Below are 25,057 nucleotides of genomic sequence, written 5' to 3'. Positions count from 1 at the left end.
TTCACAGATGAAAAAATGAAGCTTTCAAAGAAAAGAACACCATACTTACTGTGAAACATGGAAGAAGCTTAGTTATGGTTTGGGACAACTTTGCTGTGTCTGGCACAGAGTGTCTTGAGTCTCAAGACTATCAAGTCATTCAGGATTAAAATGTACTGCCCGGTGTCAGAAAGCTCTGTTTCAGTCATGGATTCTCCAACAGAATAATGACCCAAAACTCTCAGCTAAAAGCACCCAAGAATGGTTGAGAACAAAATATTGAACTATGCTGAAGTCACCTTACATGAGCCCTGACTATGAATCTTATAGAACATATATGGAAAAAACCACAGAAGGTAACCTTCAAACCTGACACAACTGGAGCAGTTTCTTCAGGAAGAGTGGGCCAAACTACCTGAAGACAGGTGCAGACGTCTCATTGAGAGCTCCAGGAATTGCTTGTTGGCAGTGATTGCCTCTAAAGGTTGTGCAACAAAATGGTAGGTTAAGGGTCCCATCATTTTTGTCCATGCCATTTTCATTTGGGTTAATATTTCAATTATTCTGTTAAATCAAAACTCTGAAGCAAAGTCTGGTTTTTATTGAATATAGAGTAAACAATGATGGGTGCCAATTACTTTTGGAAGTTTCCAGTTATTTCAGAGAGAACTGTGATTTCTTTCTTCTTTTTCATGGAGGGATACCAACAGATTTGTCCACATATGTACATGGTTACAATGCTCACCTATATGGTGAAGATGCAATGTCAAGAAATCTCATTTTAGGGTAAATTACAAATAGGCATTCAGATTTATTAAAAACAAGTAATACAGCATTCTCAATCATTCAGCTGCTGATACCTTTGTGTAAGCTGTGTTGTCCAATATAACTTTTATTTTTGAAATGCTGGTTCTCCGACCCAGACCCCACACTGTTAAGTGAGTAGCATCTTTTGTCACTTTACAAATGGCTTAGTCATGACATATATGATACCTTAGGCTTTTTACCACATGAAGCTCAAATGTTCAGTGTCACTTGTTTTTTACTCGCTTGTTTATTTCAATGATACATTCCTTTAGCCCTTTGTTTAAGAATGAATAATTATTATCTGAATTTCCGTGTACCAACATTTTTTTTTCCTAAAGACTTTTCTCCTATATTCCAATCAATCTGTGAAAGCATATTATGTTCAATGTGGGAAATTATATGGAAAAGGGCTTTAAAAGTTTGTTTGGATTATTTTTGTTTCCATTAAATTAAAAATATTTCTTGGAAGCTCGTATATAATTCACACAGATGGCATGAGGGCTGGTATTTGAACCCTGGACTACAGAGTTGTGTACAATAATGGCAACCACTGCATTACTTTTAAGCCACATTTAAGGAAATATATGCAGTTAAATTGTGCCTTGTACATTCATACATTTAGAACTCATTCTTAATTTTATTTTTATGCAATAATTACACTTTTTAATGAAAAAGAGTTTAACATTTGTTTATTTTTAATGATGACCTGAATTGTAGTTTTTACTAATTAATTAGCATTTTATGGGGAGTTTTATAAGATGCTGCCTGAATGAAACACGCAAGTTATATTCACATTATAATGCTGAAGGCGCATCTGTGTCTGTCACTGTAATTTATCTCAATAGAAATGAAAATAAAATTCACTTTAAGAGGTAATGATGGTGGTAAAATGCAGCCCAATGCCACTGGCTGCCCTCGTGGAGATGGTACTTGAATAAGTTTCATGATATATTTGATTAGAATCAAAGAGTCTTTAATATTTTATGATACCTACTCACCTGTTTGTCCTTGGTAGGAATATTGGCTTCACTTGTTAATGGATTCTAACATGGCAGTGAGCCACAGTTTCTTGTTGTATCTGTTAGCTGAACGCATTCTCATTTGTCTGTGTCTCTAAATGTTTACTTGTTTAGTATTGCCTGTAAGTGTGCAGCAGCAATAAATAATAAAGAATGTGTCTGTCATCATGTATGTTTTATTTTAAAAAGACCAACCTCGATGTGATAAATTGTTCTGTATTATCTTGAGCTACTGTTTAACAAATCCAATGTAAACACATGGGAAATTAAATCAGCAGATAAATAAATGCCAATTGATTGGATGGTTTATATGTCTTTTTTCTATGACTCCGATTTTTTCAAAAGATGGGTCATTTACTAGTCCAAACCTGCCACTTGGGGTTCTCCATGCATGATGGCCTGAAATGATTTCCATAATATCCTTGATTTGTGGGGCAGTTTATTGCATATTATAATCACTTGAAGCACAAAATAATATTACCTTTAATAAGATCAAACACAAATGCAGTTACAAAAGCAGATAAGTTTCTGAGATTTTATTTCACAATTTCAATTACTGTAGGGCAGAATCCACAGTTGTAAGAGACACACGTGCACTTCTTCCTTGTGACGCTATGAGAAGAAACAGAAGCTTGCTGTTAATGACATGGTTGAGCAGGAGCAATACTTCATCATTAGCAGTTCTGTGCTAAAACTTGAGAAAAATATTTACAGTATTTAAAAAGTTGTTTAAAGAAACTTTAAAAAGAAAATGTTTCACAATGTTCTCAAAAGTTTCAAACACAGTGAATTATACCAAAGAAAGTATTTTATAAATACATATCAAACAATTTTAATATCATTGCACAATTTTAAAAGCTTATTACTTTGTGTTATAGTGGTATTTCCCTCTACTAACCATTTAACTAGGGATAAGTATGCTCATCAGGTTCATTACCAGGTTGGTCTACTGTCGCACCTTAAGATTAACACATGCATACATAGATACAGCACTTCAAGAGTCTTACATACACACAGACTCTAATCACAACAGTACCCATTAATGACACACACACAGCTAATTAACCTCTAACACTTTGAACTACACAAGTGCTTTAGGAATAACACAGCCTGTCACTCTTCTGGCACTTCAAGAGACTTCCTTATTGTCGGCACGAACAACATACAGTGGAACCTCGGTATACGTCCTTAATTCGCTCCAGACCCTTTGACTTATACCAAACAGGACGTATACCAAACAAATTTTTCCCATAAGAAATAATGGGAAAATGATTAATCCGTTCCCATAAAAAAAAAAAAATCCTATTGCTATTGGCATATTATACATTGATGGGGTTGTATAAAATGATTGAAACACTGCTTAATACTAAAATACATAAATACAAAAGCAATTAGATGAAAAAAATGAAAATTTTACCTCACTTTACTTTTTAATAACATCTTTGTTTTTCACAATCGTAGACACCGTCGTTCTCAGCAAACGGTATGCAACAGCCATGTCCCGGATAAGCATGCCACCTTCATACTTTTCAACAATCAATTCAAATTTACATGAAAAAAACACAAAATCACGTTGTGACGATGCAGGTTTGCTGTATGCTCCCATCTGCTGCCAGGGAGCCCTTGAACCCTACACCGTCAGTAATGTGCCTCACTGCTAACCTCATCGGTAACAACAAAGCAAGGGGATGGTGAAAAGGTGCAAAGTGCTTTTATTAAAACAATTAACAAAACAAGGTGTTCAAATTAAAGTGCAGTCTCCAAAGTTCCAATAAATAATCTATAAAATCAGAAGTGAAACGTGGAGGTTAAAAACAATAGAAAAAAAGTCTTCTTAAAAACAACAAAATTAAAATACAGTTTTTTTAAAAAAAAAAAAACCAAGAAGAAATCCGGTGCCTTTTTACCTGGCAGCCCCCCTGCTTCCCAACAGGGGAGTTGCCCTATTGCAACTGACGTTAACTCTGCCTACTTCAACTGCTTCGCTTGTCGCTCTCTCTCTCTCTCTCTCTTTCTCACTCACTCAACCTCCTGTCCGTTCTTTCTTTTTACTCCCCTTCAAGCCGACTCGCGCTTCTGTTTATCAAGATAAGCAGCCCTCTCTCTCTCACTCACTCACTCAACCTCCCATCTGTTCTTTCTTTTTACTCCCCTTCAAGCCGACTCGCGCTTCTGTTTATCAAGATAAGCAGCCCCAGGAACAATCATGAATGCGGATGGTCCCTCACAAGTGCACTTTGGTGAGAAATGCCCACATCGCTAATCGCCCTGACAACCTTCAGCCACATAACCACCACGCCCCCTCACCAAGCTGCGAGCGCGGTGATTATTTATTTTAAAGCTGGACTTTGACAGGAGCTGTGGACCCGCTATATCACACACGTGAAAATTCACAGAGAGTTATAGCGAGGGTTGTTCACTGAATGCTAGCAACTGGCGCACTAACGCTCGTGGGCATTCGTGGCTTTGTCTCGAGAGAGGTAAACAAGGTTAGCACGCGAGTCGTATTCCAAACAAAGGTCGTATACCAAGCAAAATTTTTCGTGTCCAAACAGGACGTATACCAAGTTGGACTTATTCCAAAGCAGACGTATACCGAGGTACCACTGTATAATGTTTTAAATATATCTTAGACATAAATATTACTTTAGAAATATATTCAAACAAACAAAGGCTCAACATCCTTGGCTATAAGCCATTTATCAACCAAGAATCCCTTACTTTACACACTGTTCCCTACTATTGGATGGAGCTCACACCCTCAGCCATGTAATAAACCTTACAGTGCGGAGCGTATGGTAAACTTCCAGCTGCACCAGGTACTCAAAGAAATTTACCTTATTACTTCAATCACTCTAGACATGAAGACAAAGCATTCAAATTTAAAAGCAGCATAGTATTTATCACATGAATAATAATACGAAATAGAACAAAAAATAACAGAAAATAAGACTTATAGTAAAGTCTGGATGTTGTCTTTAGGAAAAACTTATGAAAAAGTAAAGATGTCAAGGATGAATGTCGTAGGTGGCTTGTGATCTAGCACTCAAAGCGGTTCATGAGATGCTTTGCTGAAAATCAGATGGAAATGGCAGCATGTTGCTAGCTCCCTCTTCGGACATCACTTTTGACCTTCTCTGACATTGCTCTGTTCTCTTCCTTTGTCGTTCTTCAGACAAGGCATATTTATTATAAAATTCTATCCAGGGGGTTTCGCAAGATGTGATTGCTACATGCACCTGATTGCTGTGAATATAATGGATTAATTTGCTCAAACTCTTTCATCAGTTTGAGTACCTCCTTTTTCCCAAACAAAGTTTTGATGTTACTTAGTACCTACCAGCATGTCTATCTTTCACAGGCTGTAAACCCATTTAGCAACTTGTTGTCCCAGATGCCCATCCTTTCTCAGATTGTAAAGTAATTGATAACCTGAGGCACCGCCATGTATTCCTTTTTTTGTTTGAACAGCTGTTTTAAAAGTGAGGTACAATTCGGGAAGAGGATATGTTTTGATGTGTCTTGTATTTAAGTTCATCTAGTGTTGTCTTGAGCAAAATATAAGGAAAATACAGAAAAAACTCTGCAGAGTTTTCGCACCGTAACAACCTAAATCTACTTTTAAATAACGTACATTTGGTAAATATTTTAAACCGTATTATATATTTGGTAGCTAGCAGTGATTTATTAGCTGTTAATTTTTTATTGTAGACACTATTTATGAACTTCACAAGCACACCCACAGCGGCTCTCATATTGGTTTTACACTGAACATCTGACCTTAAATACTTTAAGAATGTCATATTGACCAAACATCCATACTACTCCAACCCTTACATTTTTGTCTTCTTTTTAATTTTATTAATTTTATAAATGACAAAAGAAAACACCAACTTCAGTCAATGCAACTTTTCCATACTTTTATGCTCCAGATTATATCAAATCCATACACCTGTGGTATACAATTTGGAGAGACATTGTAAATAAAAAGCTCAATACAGAGAAATTCCTACTGTATATGCTAATACTTCAAACAGTCCTGGATTATTTGTTTTACTACAGTAGATTAATGTAAGGAAATTTTGACTGCTTTGATCTGGTCCTCACAGAGTAAATTTGATCTATTGTAATTTTCAATAAGATGTACTTTTTCCACTGAGTAATAAAGAATGGAGAGTACTCTTTCAATACTATTACAACATGTAAAATATTACAAGTTTTTCATGTGACAGTTATCCTATTGGGTGTTACTGTTAATAATAATGCTTATAAAGGATTTGGAGTACATGTAAGTCCAAAACTGTCTGGCAAATATGCAAAGATATTCTACCAATAATGTTCCCAAAGTATATGTCTTCAAAAGGCAGATCATTGATGACCTCATTCACAATTATTTTTCTAGATACTGTATATACAGAGTGTTTAAATATAAATGCACTTCCAAAAAAATGAAATCCTCTAGGAACAACTTATTTTATTCTGAATTAAAATCACTATAGTACAAGTAGGAGCCAGTGATTCTGTGATCTGTAACATGATAGATTATATCTGAGAAACTGTAAGTAGTGCAGATTTTATTTTTTTCTCCAGTGGTCTGGAGTTTTTTTTTTTTCTGTCCATCCTGGCCATCGGACCATATTCCTTTTCTACAGTATATTAACTAATGTTGTCTTATTTTAATTTCTTATTTTGTCTTTTCTTTTCTTCATTATGTAAAGCACTTTGAGCTACTTTTTGTATGAAAATATGCTATATAAATAAATGTTGTTATAGTGTGTTCACTTATCCAAACAAAACATTTTACCTTGTTAGTGTTCATTAATCTGCTGGATGAAGCTACAGTGTGAGGTTTCAATGATAATCACTGCAAAGTGCACAGCCCCTGAAACACTGCTTGTTATTGCCGAATTTCTAAAATTGTCATTGAATCTAGAAAAACAGCCCTAGTAGAATTTTTAAAGACCTTATATACAATTGTAATTATGATGTGCAATAATATACACTTTAGTATTCTTATGCTTTGTACTAATAGCTTCAAGAGATAGGAGCACCATGATGTTTAATACTTAACAGGAAATATTTGTTTTTGTTATGTCACACAGCACATATAATTTTTTTACTGTTTGGTTAGTAATATTAATACAATTGTCAAAGAATGAACATTTGCAGTAATCTTTTAAGTATAACTTTGAATTGATTAATATGATATAATCAGTATTGCCAGATGCAGATGGTATTCGGTATTTTTGAAGCATTTATTAGCATTGTATTGCAACTAATCTCTTCAACAGTATTATTCTGTTAATTTCTGAAGTGGACATTTAATAGGTCAGCATATTGGATTTAAAGGATGCCTAGAACACCAGCTCCATAAATCCTTCCTCGATACATATATTATCAAATCCCCTTAAACTGTTTAAGTGTAACAATGGACTGGAGACATTAGCCAGTCATAAATGGGGGTAATTACAGTATTAATATTTCTTGTTTTAATTATTTTTCTTTTGATCAATATTAGTGATTTTGGTGACCTATCATGTTTCTCAAACTCAAAATACCTGACTTCTGAGTTATTATCTTTGTTGGTCATTCTCCTGAGTTTTGTTAAGATATTCATCTACAGAGTCCATTTTTGGCCCACAACTGAAAACATTATGGAATGCGTTTCAGTGTACACCATTCAGTTACCAGGGTGGTTTGCAAAGAATTTCTCTTGGTACTCCAAATCAAAAAATTGTCTTAAGATATCTAAATTGAGTTTTTATGGCCCATTAAATGTTCATCTTAGTGAATCAGGAAATAAGTACTGTTGAGAAGCTGTACTTATTAGGTGATGAAATTTGATTACATTTTTTTTCATTAATTAGATGAGATGATGAGCAATGGAGAGCCTGCTAATTAGACTTTTGCAGTGGTTCTCAAACTGGGGCCTACTGTGACTGTAGGCTTTTGTTCTAACCAGTTTGACAATCACTTTAAAGTGAGTCACTTTACCTTTAGTTGATCTAGTTGTTTAATTAGCTATTTGTATTTTCTTTTAATTATTTGTATTTTTCCCATAGCTCTAAATGCCTAATTCTCATTTGTCATTTTCACATTATTCCATTTTTCTGCATTCTACACCAAGAATGTGCATATTAATAATGATGATTAAGGATGAGTTGAGCAGATATCAGGGCAAATGACACTTATTAAAGTTAATGTTTAATGTAATGCTATTATCTGCGAACTTGGTTATATTTTTGGTGTTGCTATGATTTGTAAGCATGACCATTTTTGTGAGTTTGATTGCTAAGGTCAGGGTTGCAAAAGTTTATCACAGTGGAATCCTAAGATCTTGGTGACAATGATTGTGTTTTAAAATATCCCCATGATTTGTACTTTTGAACATAATCATTATATGTGTATGGGGCAATATTTGATGTGTTATAGTGATACACATTGTATGACTAAATAATAAACAATATATAATTTTACCTGACTGGCTAAGGTTGCACTGAAGGGTGTAAAAAATTCAAAAATACAGTTTACATTGGGGGAAAGGAAACCCATGAATATGAATGTAATGATTCCTGCCAGTTATAAATAGTAAAAAAGGGGTAAAGTTCTCAGAAAACAACACACCGAGCAAGCCTCACTTCAGGCAGCCAAGCCTCAAATTCAAACAGCAGGGTTTCTGCCTGCACAGGCCTAAAAATGAGACAAGGCTTTAAATAGTGTAAGTGATGAATTTGAATCCTGGTCCAAGGTGCACCTAGCATGTGTCTGAGTCTCATATCCTTCTGATATTATGCTTAAAAACTGATGCTGTTATTTTATTATTCATTGTGATAAATGCATTTTTTTATTATTTTATATAACCCACCCCCCCCTATATTTGTTTACTTAGTACTAAGTTTCCTGTTTTTTGTACACAGCTGGATCATAAGAAAATTAGATCTTTGTCCTTTTCATTCAAAACAGGATAAACCTGCAAGGAAACTCACACGTCTCATAAAATAAATAGGATACTGTAAATAAGAAATATAAATAAAATACATTTAAAAAGTCACATACACCCTAAGCTAACAGGACTATCAATCAACCTAGTGGATGGAGTTAAATTGTGGTCATTTAAGGTATCAACATTTGTCGTGTTCGGTTAGCAACAAGCTGTAATCAGTCATGTTAAACATTTTCTAATTATGTAATGAATTTACTTTTTTTGAGTAGTGACCTAATCAATGAATTGTATAAATATAGCGCAAAGGACACTTTTTTCTTTGTAACACGTTGCTAATAAGATATGTACTTTTTGCCTCTTCTGAGATTTAGATAAAGAATAATGATTGACGCTTTCGCCTTCTCATGTTTTATTGCTTAAATCAGGGCATTCCAGTGGAGGGTATCTGTTTAAAATAAATTTTCTTCCGCAATATCAAAAAGTAAAAAAATTGTCTGTAATGAGAAGAGGAAAACTGTTAAACCTCTGGCCCCAATATAAATAAACCAAAATTGTTTAATGTTTAAATAATTTATTTTTTAAGCTTTTAAAAAAATCACAAAAAGGCAAGGTAGGAAAGTAAACAAATCCAAATTGCACAACAGACACTGTACCTTACAGAGAAAGCAGGAGTCAAAGCCAGAAAATCCAAACAAAGCCCAAAATCACAAAACACCCCAGAAACAATATCAAGAGTGGACTGGAGTTTTTATTTAACTGGGGTGGACCATCAGGTGGCCCCTCCATTTAGACTTTACATGATGGGGACAGGGCAGAGAACAACTAAAATAATATATGTACTATATAATACAAATTTACAAAATAATTAATACGTAACACAAAATCTATACAAATCATATCATTACATACAGCAAAGCCAAAATATACCCATAAACAAGTTAGTAACATAACATTAAATATAATATTTGTAAAACAGAAAGCATACATGAAGAACATCCTTGAGTCAAAGAAAAGACCCTGGCTGAAACACAACAATGAGAAGGAAACCTTACCACCTTGGTATAAAGAAGATGACTGCTTCACAACAGGACTTTTACATTTGCTTTTTCTTCACTTTTCCCAGTCATGTTTTTATCTCAGCATAATCTAGTCGAAGACAAAAAATAGACTTTTAAATGAATTGATCTGTTTGTTCTCTAGATGGGCTTCTTTCAATTGGTCATAAGTGATTAATATGAAAAAGAAATAAAGCTAAGCAGAGTTGTAATTCATTTTAAGGGCAGGTAAGGGTACTTTTATGGTTATTAATGGAATACAATCTATACTAATAAAAGGCAAAGCCCTCACTCACTCACTCACTCACTCATCACTAATTCTCTCATCACTAATTCTCCAACTTCCCGTGTAGGTAGAAGGCTGAAATTTGGCAGGCTCATTCCTTACAGCTTACTTACAAAAGTCGGGCAGGTTTCATTTCGAAATTCTATGCCTAATGGTCATAACTGGAAGGTATTTTTCTCCATTAACTGTAATGGAGTTGAGCTGGAATGACGTGGGGTGGAGTTTTGTGTGACATCATCACGCCTCCCACGTAATCACGTGAACTGACTGTCAACGCAGTGCGTAGAAAACCAGGAAGACCTCCAAAAAGCGCTTAAGAAAACATGCATTATATAATTGAGAAGGCAGCGAAACAATAAGAAGCGAGCGAGTGACATATACTACCATATTCATGAGTGCTGCTACCTCGGAAAGAAAGCAAGGTGTAAACCTAAACTTTAAATTAAGTTCATAGACAGGCTACCGCTGGCGTTTCACATGCCCACAGGTAATGCGGGATACAAGTTTAATGAGAGGACGCAGGATATAAACGAGAGTTTTGATCACTTTGTAACTAAGTTAAAATTGTAGGTGAAGGGGTGTGCTTATGCAAATTCCGAGACTGTGTTTGTGGGGGATTGACAGTTAAGGCGGGTGGGGGAGTCACGTCATCATCTCCCCTCCCATTCATCTCATTTCGCTCTGAGCTGAGCTCCGCAGCTAACGCCGTCTTCGAAGCAACTTCGTCAGACTGCCACCAAATACTCACAGAAAAATCCACAAGTTAATACACACGCTGTCTCTAGAGTTTCTCCACACTGAATCCTCCAGGCACTACTTACAAAAGGTTACATTGACAATCGTGTTACGTTATTTTTAAAATCTTTCCTTTTCTTAGCACAAGCACAGCTGAGAAGCTTCGATGCATGTGCTCCATAACGCGTTAAAAAATAATGCATTTAATCACACTTTGCATTACAAGCAAAGGGAGCTTTTGTCAATGCATGATTTCCTGGTACACGATTACATTGATCAGCATCCCGATTCATTTTACCCTCGCACCACCTTAGTTTGAGAAGAAGTATGAAAAATATGAGGTTAACACAGAAAAACATCACCAATTCAAGCTTTATGAATAATCGATTCGCCATCAATAATTGTTTTGGTAAAGCCATCCTCCTTCCATTTTATAATTTTTCTGCCATTAGCCATGATTAAATGAACGGTAAATAAAGTAAGAGCAAAGCGAGGGTGACTTATTTAGGCAGGCATATATATGACAGCAACACTCATGACAATGTCAATCATGTTACGTTATTATTAAAATGTTTCCTTTTCTTTTCATTACTTCTTTAACACACTACTTCTCCGCTGGCGGGTATTTTGATATATATATATATATATAATATATGAATGACCTCCAAAGAGCTGAGACTTTTGATATCATGAACGTGTCTGCAAAACTGTGGTCTCCTGCCCAGCAAAAGTCGAGCAGCCAGCGCGCGTGCATAGCTGTGCCGGCCTTTGAGACGCTGACTCCGCTTCTGCCTTAAGTCAAAGTGAGCACTTTTAATTTTTTTCATCCTCCCCCTGCGCTATAACCCACGGCAAAATAATATTAAGGCGATTCACACTTTCTTTTGCACGTATACGATTATGAGGTCCTCACCTCGGATTATGAAGACACGCACACGAGTGGAGGGCTGACAGTGCCATCACAGCCGATTAATGGCAGGGATGTCTCACCAGTCTACACAAGACCCACGCGACTGTCCCCAAAAGGCGATCATAACGTCAGCGAACACATCTCTCTATACTATATAAAAGAAAAAGGCAACTTTCCTTTCTTTACACCTTTTTTCCTTTTATCCCAAACCAAAGCCTTTCTCTCTTAACACTGCAGAGGACACAAAACTAATTTTCTTTAAATGCCGGTAAGGCACATTACCAGAGGCACAAATTTGAACGTTCACATAGAAAATGTAATTTCTATACCACAGCCGTCGTGTAGCGCCTTTCAAAAGGGATCTACTACCGAGAGATGATCCATATACATTTTAGCTGCTGTTAGTTACTTACCTGTTGTGTTACACAGTCTTTAAAATGTAGTTTACCATAACCACTCCAGTAGTGCTCAATGTACCTGTACTTCTTAAAAGCGTTAATGTTTTACTGTTTAATAACTTATAGACTATATTTTATTATTTTTCCCCTGCACTCAGTGACCAAAGCTATACACACACATATAGACACATACAAACATACACACAAATATACATATGTGTATATATATGTATGTATGTATATATATATATATATATATATATATATATATATATATATATATATACACACACACACCCCTATCTAGATTATATATATTGTGACGGACAGCCGGGTCCCATGCCCGGCCGGGACGCCTCTGGTGCATACGTCCCGGGGGAGCCATCATGGACTTTGCAATACCTCCCCCGGGGCGCTTGGGGGCAGTCTCCCTGGCACTGGTTTCCTCCTCAATCTCCCCCGTGGCTCCATGGGACATGGAGTCCACCACAGCAGCCCGGTTGGGAGATGGGGTGGCCGCTAGGGGGTGCTGCAGAGATCCAGCCACCACACTGGACGGTTTATCAGCCCCACCCGGAGGTGCAATTAAGACCAGCTGGTCAGGCACCTGGATCACTTCGGGTGGGGCATAAAGGGCCTGCCTCCCAGCAATCGAGGCCAGAATCGGGAGGAAGAGGACGAGGTTGCCTGGGAGGAGTGGTGGAGCAGGAAAGTGTGGGTTTGTGTTTGGCTTCTTTGTGTTTGTGCTTTGGACTGTGTTTGGGCTGTGTGGCACGGGGAAGACGTGTCACACAGCTGAAGAAAAATAAATATTTGTGAGTGTGAACACGTGCCTCTGCCTATTCTATGCCGGGTCGGGCACTATAAAGCGCCTTGTTTACACTGGCGTAGTCGTGCGGATCCCGGCCCGTCCATTTGGGTGGAACCTGCGGTTTTACTCTTGCTGACCCGGCATAGCGGCGCAACAGCTGGGCACGGTTCTCGGCTCAGCGGCGCCGGAGAGCGCTCCCGCGCAGCTACAGGCAAGCAGTCGGGCAGGACTGCACAGCACAGCGCACTGAAGCGCGCACACGCGGCAGGAGCCGCAAGCCAGCACACGCGGTACAGCGCGAAGCGCGCACACGCGGCAGGGGCCGCAAGCAGGCACACGCAAGTCAGCGGGGACTACCCAACCGAAGCCGCCGAGGAGCTGCTGCAGGCGCCTTTTGTCATGGGGAAGAAGAAAGCCGGGCGGACACAGAGGCCAACTGGCAGACGCCGCCACGCTAGTCCGCCGCACGGGTTGCAACGGAGGTAGGTGGCGAGTTGCGGGTATGTTTTCCGCCTGCGGGTCATCCTACCTCCTGGGCGCCGAGGGAAGCACCGGTGCGGGCAGGGGCAGTGTCCATGGCATGGCAGCGGAGCCAGCTCGGGGGTGAGCGAGGCGGAGCTGTGTCTTCCCCTCGGCTTGAGCCAGCGGCTGGCGGAGGAGAGCCCGGACGAGCTTCCCAGCGGCGCCTGCAAGTGGAGCAGGAGCGGCTCCAGAAACAGGTAAGCGGGGGCGTGTGTCAATCACCCGCCGAGGAGGATCGGCAGGCGGGGATGACGGACGCCCTTCCCTCTCCTCCAAACTACCCGAAGGGGCCTGTGGGGGATCCACAGGGTCTTCTTGGCACGCGGTCGGCGGAGGCGACACGGAGAGCCCAAATCCACCGCCGGCCGCCACTATTAATGTTTCTTGGGCTGTAGGGGAGGTGAAGTCCGTTGTCCTCGCCCTACAGTCCCTTTACAAGTTTTCAGGTCCTGTCGGAGGCGAAGGAGGGGCTGGAGAAGAAGCTCGGTATCCCGTGCGGGGCCCTGGCTGAATGGCTTCGTGACGGCGGGTGGCCAGCCTCCCACCGGCAGGACAGAGCGGTGCAGGTAAGTGAAGCCGGCACCGCAGAGAAAAGGGGCGGGGCGGCGGCAGCAGTGTTGCTTAGTACTGCCTGTCAGGCGGACCCGCCCACCACACGAGAGGCTGCTGTGATGACTGACAGCAAGGCGGACGAGCGTGCGGGGAGGCAGCAGGTGGAAACCGGCTGCCAAACAACCCGCCCCGACCGCTAGCGCCAGTCTTGCGGCAGTCCAAAGGGCGAGGCGGTGCGGGGTCCCTCCTTTCTCATAGGGGACTCAGACCGCCACTGCGACCCAAAGGAAAAGGGGAACGGAAGAGAAACCGGAAACCCGTACATAGAGCAGTGTATGCCTGGCGGCTTGGAGCGAAGGAGGGCTGCACTGCAGAGGCGGAACCGTCACAAGCCCTCCTCGGAGGCGAAGGGCAGATGTTCCCTGCCTGCTTCCGCATGCAGAGGGGCCGTACTGGAGGAGTCGGCGGTGTTAGGACTGTGGCCGCGGTGGCCATGTCTGGCGGGCTTGTCCCGAGGGACATCGGGGCAACGCCCCCAGACCTGTTTATTCTGTTTTTACAGGGCGCAGCCGCGGAACCAGGAATGCCGACTCCCCATCCTGAGAAGACCGGCCCTCGCGGCAGGCCGATGAGCCCCACAAGCCTCATCTGAGGGAGGGGCCATGTGACGGACAGCCGGGTCCCATGCCCGGCCGGGACGCCTCTGGTGCATACGCCCCGGGGGAGCCATCATGGACTTTGCAATACCTCCCGGGGCGCTTGGGGCAGTCTCCCTGGCACTGGTTTCCTCCTCAATCTCCCCCGTGGCTCCATGGGACATGGAGTCCACCACAGCAGCCCGGTTGGGAGATGGGGTGGCCGCTAGGGGGCGCTGCAGAGATCCAGCCACCACACTGGACGGTTTATCAGCCCCACCCGGAGGTGCAATTAAGACCAGCTGGTCAGGCACCTGGATCACTTCCGGGTGGGGCATAAAAGGGCCTGCCTCCCAGCAATCGAGGCCAGAATCGGGAGGAAGAGGACGAGGTTGCCTGGGAGGAGTGGTGGAGCAGGAAAGTGTGGGTTTGTGTTTGGCTTCTTTGTGTTTGTGCTTTGGACTGTGTTTGGGCTGTGTGGCACGGGGAAGACGTGTCACACAGCTGAAGAAAAAATAAATATTTGTGAGTGTGAACACGTGCCTCTGCCTATTCTATGCCGGGTCGGGCGCTATAAAGCGCCTTGTTTACAATATATATATATATATACATACACACACACACACACACACATACATACATACATACATACATACACACATATATATAATTTGTGTGTGTATGTATGTATGTGTGTGTATATATGATGTAGATATGTATGTATATATATATGTGTATATGTAGATATGTATATAGATATGAAGATATGTATATATATGTATATATATGTATGTGTGTGTGTGTGTGTGTGTGTGTGTGTGTGTGTGTGTATATATGACAGCAGCAATCCAAGCTGTGGGAAAACAGTAAAAAGGAGGCGTGTCAGACGTCGTGGTACATTTTCTGATGCAGCTAGACGAAAATAACTTTGTGGCGCTGCATAAATACACAAAACAATTACTTTGACAATCATGTTACATTATTTTTAAAATGTTTCCTTTTCTTTTTCATAACTTCTTTAACACATGACATCGCTGCGAAGCGCGGGTATTTTGCTATCTATACTAATAAAAGGCAAAGCCCTCACTCACTCACTCACTCACTGACTAACTCACTGACTAACTCACTCACTGACTCATCACTAATTCTCCAACTTCCTGTGTGGGTGGAAGGCTGAAATTTGGCAGGTTCATTCCTTACAGCTTCCTTACAAAAGTTGGGCAGGTTTTATATTGAAATTCTACGCGTAATGGTCATAACTGGAAGCAGTTTTTCTCCATTTACTGTAATGGAGATGAGCTTCAACGCCGTGGGGAGTTTCGTGTGACATCATCACGCCTCCCACGTAATCACGCAGTACATAGAAAACCAGGAAGACTTAAAAAGCGCTCAAGAAAACATGCATTATATAATTGAGAAGGCAGCGAAACAATAAGAAGCGAGCGAGTGACATATACAACCATATTCATGAGTTCTGCTACTTCGGAAACAAAGCACGATGTAAACCTACACTTTAAATTAAGTTCATAGACAGGCTGCGCTGGCGTTTGTAATTTAGTGCCTGCCCATATAAGGCCGTCCGTCAGCGGCAATCCAATAGCAAACTGCCACGGGTAAATATTCACGGGTGAAGGACTGTGCTTATGGAGAGGAAGATGAGATGGTCAGGGTGGTGTTTGACACAAACTCAGCGAAACTGCGAGAGAAAGTTTTAAGTGCCAGGACTAAGGTAACATTAAATACAGCCATGGACATAGCAGGAGATGGCACCAGCACAGCTGGGAACCTTCGATGCATGTACACCGAGTGGCTCACGTGAACTGGCGCAGTGCACAGATAAAAGGCAACAGTTCCAAAGAGCGCTGAACAAAAACCGAATTACACAATTGAAAAGGCAGCAAAAATATGAAGCGTCTACATACAAGCATATTCATAAATCCAACTACTGCGGAAACAAAGCACACGTTGGAAAAGTCAATGTCCCGCTAAAGGAAGACAGTGTAAAAAACCCGTGCATGCAGTGTGTCAGGTCTCAGATAAAGAAGAAGACGAGCTGTTTATTGATGCAGTAAGAAACGAATCGATGAATGAAACCTGTCATCTTTACAACGATTGACAAACACGGAATGTAACTTGAACACAACACATCCTACAAATACGAACCTGATTGAAAGAAATAATGATAATCAAATCCTTGATGACCGCAACACTCAGTAACACTCACAAAACAAATACTGTATATTGACAGTCATGTTACGTTATTTTTAAAATGTTCCCTTTTCTTTTTCTAGCTTTTTTAACACACTACTTCTCCGCTGCGATACGGGTATATATATATGTATATATATATAACCCGATCTACATACCCGAATAATGGATACTTTATTCGCCATCAATGATTGTTTTGGTAAAGCCATACTCAGTGTATTCATTAGATGAACGGTAAAAAGTAAGGACGAGGGGAGGATGACTAATTGAGGCATGCAGGCTGTAGTGCGTCAACTCTATCTGAATTGCGCGATCACATTTGAAAAAATATATCTTTTTAAAGTTCTATTTAGTCCATATGTGTCAAACTCAAGGGCTGCGGGCCACATCCGGCGTGTAATTATATCCGGCCCGAGATCATTTTATATACTGTATTATTGTTATTAAAGCCCGGGTATATGAAGCGCTGGTAACACAATAAACTACAGATCCCATAATGCAACGCTAGCTCACACGATGCTGAAGAGAAAAGTTGATTCTGAAAATAGAGCCTTTAAAAACCGATGGGAGGCTGAGTATATGTTTACTGAACCCGTGTGTCTCATTTGTGGAGCTATTGTGGCTGTAATTACAGAATTTAATCTAAGACGGCACTATAAAACAAAACATCAGGGTAACCTGAAAGACCTGAATGCAATGCAGAAGATACAGAAAGCAGAAGAATTAAATAAGAATCTGACACTTCAGCGGACGTTTTACCGTGCACAATCACAAAGTGATTTCAATTGAGGCTGCTTTTATGGGAGACACAACCACTTGCCCCACTTTCCCTGTTACCAAGTAATGTTAAACCAAGTCGTCACTACGGTGTTCCCAAATACGCACTTTGCTGATAAACTGAGTTTGCACGGCGCTTTGGTGACTTTGAAGAACAAAAAAAGTCCGTCTACATGCGGCTCGAACCTTGTGCATGTTTGGTAGCACATATCTGTGTGAGAAGCTCTTCTCAGTGATAAAGACTAACAAAACAGCACACAGGAGTCGCCTCACTGATGAGCACCTGCAATCCATCCTGAGAATCTCCACAACACAGAACCTCACACCAAACAGAAACAAACCTGATGCCAAAAAAAGATGCCAGGCGTCCAGCTCTAAAATGACATATGAGCAAAGACAACTGAATGATTTGATTTGTTATTGCTGAAAGGAACACATTTTATTTATATTTCCAGGTTTTGTTATGCAGCATGTTCATATTTGAATTTGTATAATTTTGACAGGATATATTTTTATGGAGAGCAAAATCTTTTGGGATATTTAAAATCTAAGTTTATTTTTATAAAATATAAAATTACATAAGAGTAAAGAAATTTGAATGTTTGTTCTTTTAATGTTTACTTTATTTCTAACTTGTATAATTTAGACAGGATATATTTTTATGGAGAGCAAAATATTATAAGTTGTTTAAGGTTTGAGTTGATTTATTCAGGAATAATATTCCTGTCTGTTTTACCATTCCTACCAAAGATATTTCTGTCGACTAAATAAAAATTCCTTCTATTTAAAATTTAAATAGAACTTGAACAAATCTGATAGTTCATAATATCCACGCAGACTTGCACGTAAGAGCGGGAGTTATCCGTTTTAACAAGCAGCGTATTGCACTGATCTGAAATAGCTGTGTGTGTATATATGTAGATATGTATGTATATTCCTACCAAAGATATGACTAAATAAAAATATATATGTTGCCCGACCGGCAACCGCCGCAGGATATATATATGTGTGTGTATGTATATGTATGTATATATATATATATGTAGATATATATGTATGTATATATGTGTGTGTGCTATATATGTGTATATGTATAGATATGTATATATATATGTTTGTGTGTGTGTGTAAATATATATATATATTTATATTTATATATATATATATATATATATGACAGCAACACTCATCACTCACAACAGTGACAAAACAATTACATTGACAATCATGTTACGTTATTTTCAAAATGTTTCCTTTTCTTTCTCTTTCCTTCTTTAACACACTACTTCTCGCTGCCTGGGTATATATATATATATATATATATATATATATATATATATATATATAGATAGAGATATATATATATAGATAGATATGAGAACAACATATATATATATATATATAGATAGATAGATAGATAGATAGATATATATATATATATAAATATGAGAACAACACTCATATCAATGACAAAACAATTACATTAACAATCATGTTACGTTATTTTTTAAATTTTTCCTTTTCTTTTTCGTACCTTCTTTAACACACTACTTCTCCGCTGCAAAGCGCGGGTATTCTGCTAGTTATTTAAAAGAACTCAGTTCCAAGGTATATATCACCCCCTCCTGGATACATTGCTCATTTCCAAAAATCTGCATCTAATTCAGTGTCGTAATCATTAGCATGCCCATTAGTAAATAATGGCTTACATAACCACATTCGAAAAAGCAGAATGAAAATCATAATGATGATGGTAAAGATCTTAAAAATCCAGATTTAAAAAAAACAAAACATGAATTTATACCCATATAACATATATAAATGCTCTGTGCATACCAATAAAATATTCGTAATACAGTGATCCCTCACTATATCACGCTTCGACTTTCGCGGCTTAACTCCATCGCGGATTTTAAATGTAAGCATATCTATATATATATATAGTAGTATATATCACGGATTTTTCGCTGGTTCGTGGATTTCTGCGGACAATGGGACTTTTAATTTATGGTACATGCTTCCTCAGTTTGTTTGCCCATGTGATTTCATACAAGGGACGCTATTGGCGGATGGCTTAGAAGCTACCCAATCAGAGCATGTATTACGATATGCTTCCCGCGCGGTGCTTGATTGATTGCTTTTCTCTGTCTCTCTCACTCTCTCTGCCTAATGGAGGGGGTGTGAGCAGTCTCTCTCTCTCTCTGCCTGATGGAGGGGGCAGAGGGGCTGTTGCACAGAGGCTGTTTGCCTAGAGGATACGGACACTCCTCTAAAAAATGGCGCTTTATCGCTGTGCTTCAGCATACTTAAAAGCTCAAAAGCACGTATTGATTTTTTGATTGTTTGCTTTTCTCTCTCTCTCTCTCTCTCTCCCTGACATTCTCTGCTCCTGACACGCATTCTTTGAAAAGGAAGATATGTTTGCATTCTTTTAATTGTGAGAAAGAACTGACTAAAGGGTGTTATTTCATGTCTAGAGGGCTCTAATAATGTTAACAGTGTGGGAGAGTTTATAAGGGCTTAAAATATATAAAAATAACCATACAAACTATGGTTTCTACTTCGCGGATTTTCACCTATCGCGGGGGGTTCTGGAACGCAACCCCTGCGATCGAGGAGGGATCACTGTACCTGTTTTATAATTTCTAAATTGAGAGCAAAACACATAAACTTGAAGCTTGCTTAATCAAGATAGGATGGCAATTTAAAGAAGTTAGCTGGGGTAAAAACCATGCAACCACATAGGTGATCCTGTACTGACCTTGAGAACCACTACACTATTGGACATGCAGCTTATCTCAATTCTTCCTGTGGGCATCCTCTGTAAATGGAGGTTTGCTCAGTTATTATGTGCGAGTGACTTCTGTTTGCAGCACCCCCAAACTTGTCAGTGATGTACTCTCTTTAAAAAGGTGGGACTATTGACCTTAGGCTATGTAGACTTCTATTATCCCAGAGGTGAATTTATCATTCTGTCACCATTATTTGACACTTATTTTAGCTTCTTTCCTGCCTTGTAGTAGTTCAGTGAACCTGCCATAGAACTTTGCAATACAAGACAAAAATGACAACATAAATGTGGTCTAGAAGGCATTACTGATGCATGTGTCTTCAGCATTGCTCAACTGTGGATAGAATCAGATCATTACTTTAAATGGAGTGCCAGTATTCTCACTAGTTCATTCTCTTCAACTAGAGTATTTCAAAATGTCAGATGAGTTATACATGTGGGGTTTTTTCAATCTAGTGGCAGCCGTTGTATTTGATTGCCTTAATATAACACTTCTTTTCAACTGCTGCTGCAAAACCGATTTAGATTTTTTTTTTGCTGACCCACATTTTTAGATTTATTTATTTATTTTCCTAATATGAAAACATCCATGCATGTCAAGTGGTTAATATGCTGCCTTACAGCTACAAATTGCAGAGTTCAGATCCCAGCCAAGCCATTGTGTATGTAAACTCTGCTTATGTTGTGTTCATGTGGGTTTTCTTCATGAATTCTGAGTTTCTCCTACATTCCAAAAATTTGCATATTAGGTTAATTTGAAGCTCTAAACTGGGTCAATATTATTGATTCTGGGAGTATGTTCATGAATATGCCCTATGATGTCCTGTCATCTCAACCAAGATGTGTTCCACTTTGTGCTGCCAAGAAAAGTTCTTAAATGGAAGTGTTCACAAAATGAATGAACAGGCTAAAACATGTACATATTTCTCAGCTAGTTAAATCTTCCAGAAATGAGCCAGGATTATTTGAATCATGTTTTGTAACAATTATAGATCTGTGTGTCTATCTGAACCTCTAGATGCTTTTTTATATCAGACACATATTTTATTTTTAGGTTGGCATGATAGTGCATGGTGAGTGATGCCACCTCATATTGTAGATCATGCGTGGGTTTGATTACTCATCCCATTATTGTCTTTGTAAAGTTTGCACAGTCTCTGCATGTTTTCCTTGAGATTCAATTTTCAACATGATATATTGGAGATTGTAAAATTTGCCCTGTCTGCAATAGAGTGGTGCTCTACACAGGGCTGTTTCTTAACTCTCACCGAGTGTTGCAGTATACTCTGGGCTCCAATGACCTTAAATTGAATTGCACAAGTTTGAGAATGTGTTGTTGAAAAATAAAATATACATTGAGAATGAGTGTCATTAGGTGTTGACTCTTTGTTGGCACAGCTACCACAATAAAGCAGGGGAAAAGACAATCTTGCAGTGCACAACTAAATGTTTCATTGGATTTGCCTGTTTGATCTTGAAGGACCTGGGGCTTCATGCATAACGGCATGCGTAGAATTCACACTAAAACATGGCATAAGGAGAAAAGCGTAGGTGTGTTTACACACAAAAAAATCCAGATGCATAAATCTGTAGGTTCGCCAACTTCCACATTCTTCCGCTCCATAAATTCTGGTCAGCATGAAAAGTAATGCACATGTACATGCCTGCCGCCACTCCCAAACTCCTCCCAGAATTATGCCCCTTTGAATATGCAAATCAATATAAATAGTACTTAAGCTCAGCGCTTTCTGAAAAGGCGATGGCAAAAGCACAGGGGAAAATAGAAAAATTTCAGTGAATACCAAGTGGAGGCAAGGAAGAACATACTATTTGTTGGTTTAAATAGTGGTATAAACAACAAGAGAAAGCTGATTGAGTGACATAGAGTGTCGGAGAAACTCGAAAGCTCAAGTTCACAAAGTCGCACGGTTCCTGAAATAAAAAGAAGTTGTCAGATATCGTAGCCCACTGTCTGAGTTTCATATGAAAGCTTATTAGGGTACAGAGAAAAGAAAAAAAATTGGCACACAGTGGGGAAAAAAGCTCAAAATGTCAACTTTAATCTTCTATGTGCTCTGTGTGAATCACTATGTGGTTCTAAACAGGCTTTCTCTTCCTCCGACTAGTTAAAATACTGAGATGTATACTTGATATTATTTTCAGGATGATAGGAGTTAAAGCATTTTATTAAACATGGGAACACGATGGCGCAGTGATAGTGACGAGCTGGCGCCCCGTCCAGAGATTTAACAATATAAATTGTTTAAATGAGGTTAGCATTTTATCTATATAATGTAATAAACATATTTTGCTGCATTTCATCTTAAATTAAATTGTATCGCAAGTTTACAGTGATGTGATTGTACCAATAAATACAAACAGTTCTACATGGAGCACTTGTTCTTGGGATGAAACTGTTTCTGAACTGCGATGTCCCTACAGGAAAGGCTGTTAAGTGTTTGCCATATGAGAGCAGTTGAAATAAGCAGAATGGCTGAGGCAGCGTGTGCTTGATTCTGTATACTGATACAGCATCTGATTTCACACTCAGATACAGTGGGATAAATACTGTGAGTGGTGCATTGAGAGAAACAATGCTAAAGCAGCTATAGCATTTGGAATAATTTGGCCATACCGTGGACCATTATATTGTTACAGGTTTATTACAATCAGATGCCTTAAACTAATAAACAATATGCGGTTAATTTCAGTGTATTTGATGAAGCCGCATCAGGGATGTGGATCTAAAAAAGAAAGGGAAACCACACTGGAACAAAAGCACAGCTTTGACGCTGGGTGCCGCCAGTTTGCAAAACTGAGCGGAGAACTTGTGTACACCAAGCATTTAGCTGGCATGAAAATGTGCGTGGCTTTACGCCAAGTTTAGGTTTTATACATTGCAATGTGAGCGTGGAAACGGGCTTACACAACATTTTGTGCATACGCACCAGGCCCCTGGAGATACTGTATGTTATAATTTAGCCAAAGTTCGTAAAACAATTGGGTCATCAAGCCAGAATGCAAATATAAATATACCACCAGAGTTGTCAAGCAAAGCTTTGTTGAATGGAATGTCTAAAAAACACAAAGTCACACATTTGACTTTTTGAGGAGAATCCACAATTTTGAACAATCAAAGCGTATGGCACCCTTTTATCTTGCTACATCGGTGATGTCACGGGCCGCACACCTCTTGTCATCTGAGCATAGTAACAACATGCAGCAGTAAACAAAAAACTCCCAAGATCACAGAATCAATAACAGTACTGCAGTAAGATATTAAATATTTGCAACATCAAGAAAAATGGTCTAAAAGTGAAATTAAATGCTAGATTTGGATTCTCTAATATTTAAAGCCACAAACACAATCCAAATCCAGCATGAAAATGTACAGAAAACACTAGAAAAAAATTAAAATGGGAACCAGGTCGTAACATAATCTTTGTGGTGTAATGACCAATAATAAACCTCCAGCACTGATAGAACTTTGGAATGGTGCGTCAATACAGACAAGTTCAATCAAAGTGTGAGAAATAGACATATAACGTGTCCTATAGCATTGTCAGTTAACATATATATATATAATATATAAAAACGGATTTCAAGAAGAAAATAAAATCACACAAGGAAATTAATGAGGTCAATCAATCCACTGACAATGACAAATAGTCCATGTCTACTTCATCGACTAAAGCAAGCAATCACATCAGTTACTCTTTCTGGGGAATTTTATTGGCACTTTATATATTTGCTTCCATACAGAAGAATGCAACCTGTTAGTTAAAACCACTGTGTGAAAATTCTCATCCATCTTGCTTTGACACTGCACAGCAGAACAGATAGGATTCACTCCAGGTTGAGGTGGCAGGGTGGAAATAGGATAAAACACTAGCGGGGTCTGATTACAGGCACAGCAGTTACGGAAATTACAGAACATGACTGGGGAAAAGGGGACACATTGACCTTCATTCTTCTTTCAGTAAAGCAGTGGTGCTGTAAACCTAATGAAGTTTAAAATTTCTGTACAGTATTTTTAATGTGGATATTCAACACCTCACTTTCACCCTTTGCAGCAGGAAGTGTGTTAAGTAAATTGAATGATGGATTGCTTGATACGCATAGAATCTTCTGTGGCATTCTTGATTCTCAGGTAATAGTGCGCCCATCATAAGTGAAATGCACTGTGATAATCCGCAGTGATATTTAGTATTAAGAATAAAAAAGGCCAGTGCTGACAGTAAGAAAGGCAAAAAAACTGTCTTGTGATGTAATTAGCTCAATAATAATGTACAAAGCAAAACTGCCAGTGTTAAATGAACTCATACAGTGTCAAAGAAACCTTTAAAAATGAATACAGTATATGGAAAGAGTGTTCCTTTATATACACTTTAAAAATGTCTCGATTTTGCCATGTAATCGATCATCCATTCATCATTAAGCCCAATAATATTCATTATTCTTAACTAAAATATTTTCTGACTAAACTTTTGCAGTTACTGTGCAGCGATGTTTCTTTATGTCAATAGCACATCTTTACATCTCTGCATAGAGGTTGGTTACTATATATTATATTGTAAACCACTGGGGTGCATACAGCCACCCTAGCCCAACACAGACAGACAGAGACAC

The 25,057-nt window shown here is 39.1% G+C and overlaps 1 protein-coding gene across 3 annotated transcripts in view; it reads left to right on the top strand.

The window, feature by feature from the left end:
- kcnip4a (potassium voltage-gated channel interacting protein 4a) overlaps nucleotides 1–25,057 on the top strand; it is a 1,100,580-nt gene that overhangs the window by 252,561 nt on the left and 822,962 nt on the right. The gene's annotated exons all lie outside the window — the stretch shown is intronic.

The sequence above is a fragment of the Polypterus senegalus genome, chromosome 4 (genome assembly GCF_016835505.1).
Source record: "Polypterus senegalus isolate Bchr_013 chromosome 4, ASM1683550v1, whole genome shotgun sequence".
NCBI classification, from domain to species: domain Eukaryota; kingdom Metazoa; phylum Chordata; class Cladistia; order Polypteriformes; family Polypteridae; genus Polypterus; species Polypterus senegalus.
Note: the sequence above shows the minus strand (reverse complement) of the source record. Positions and strands in the feature narration are given on the sequence as shown.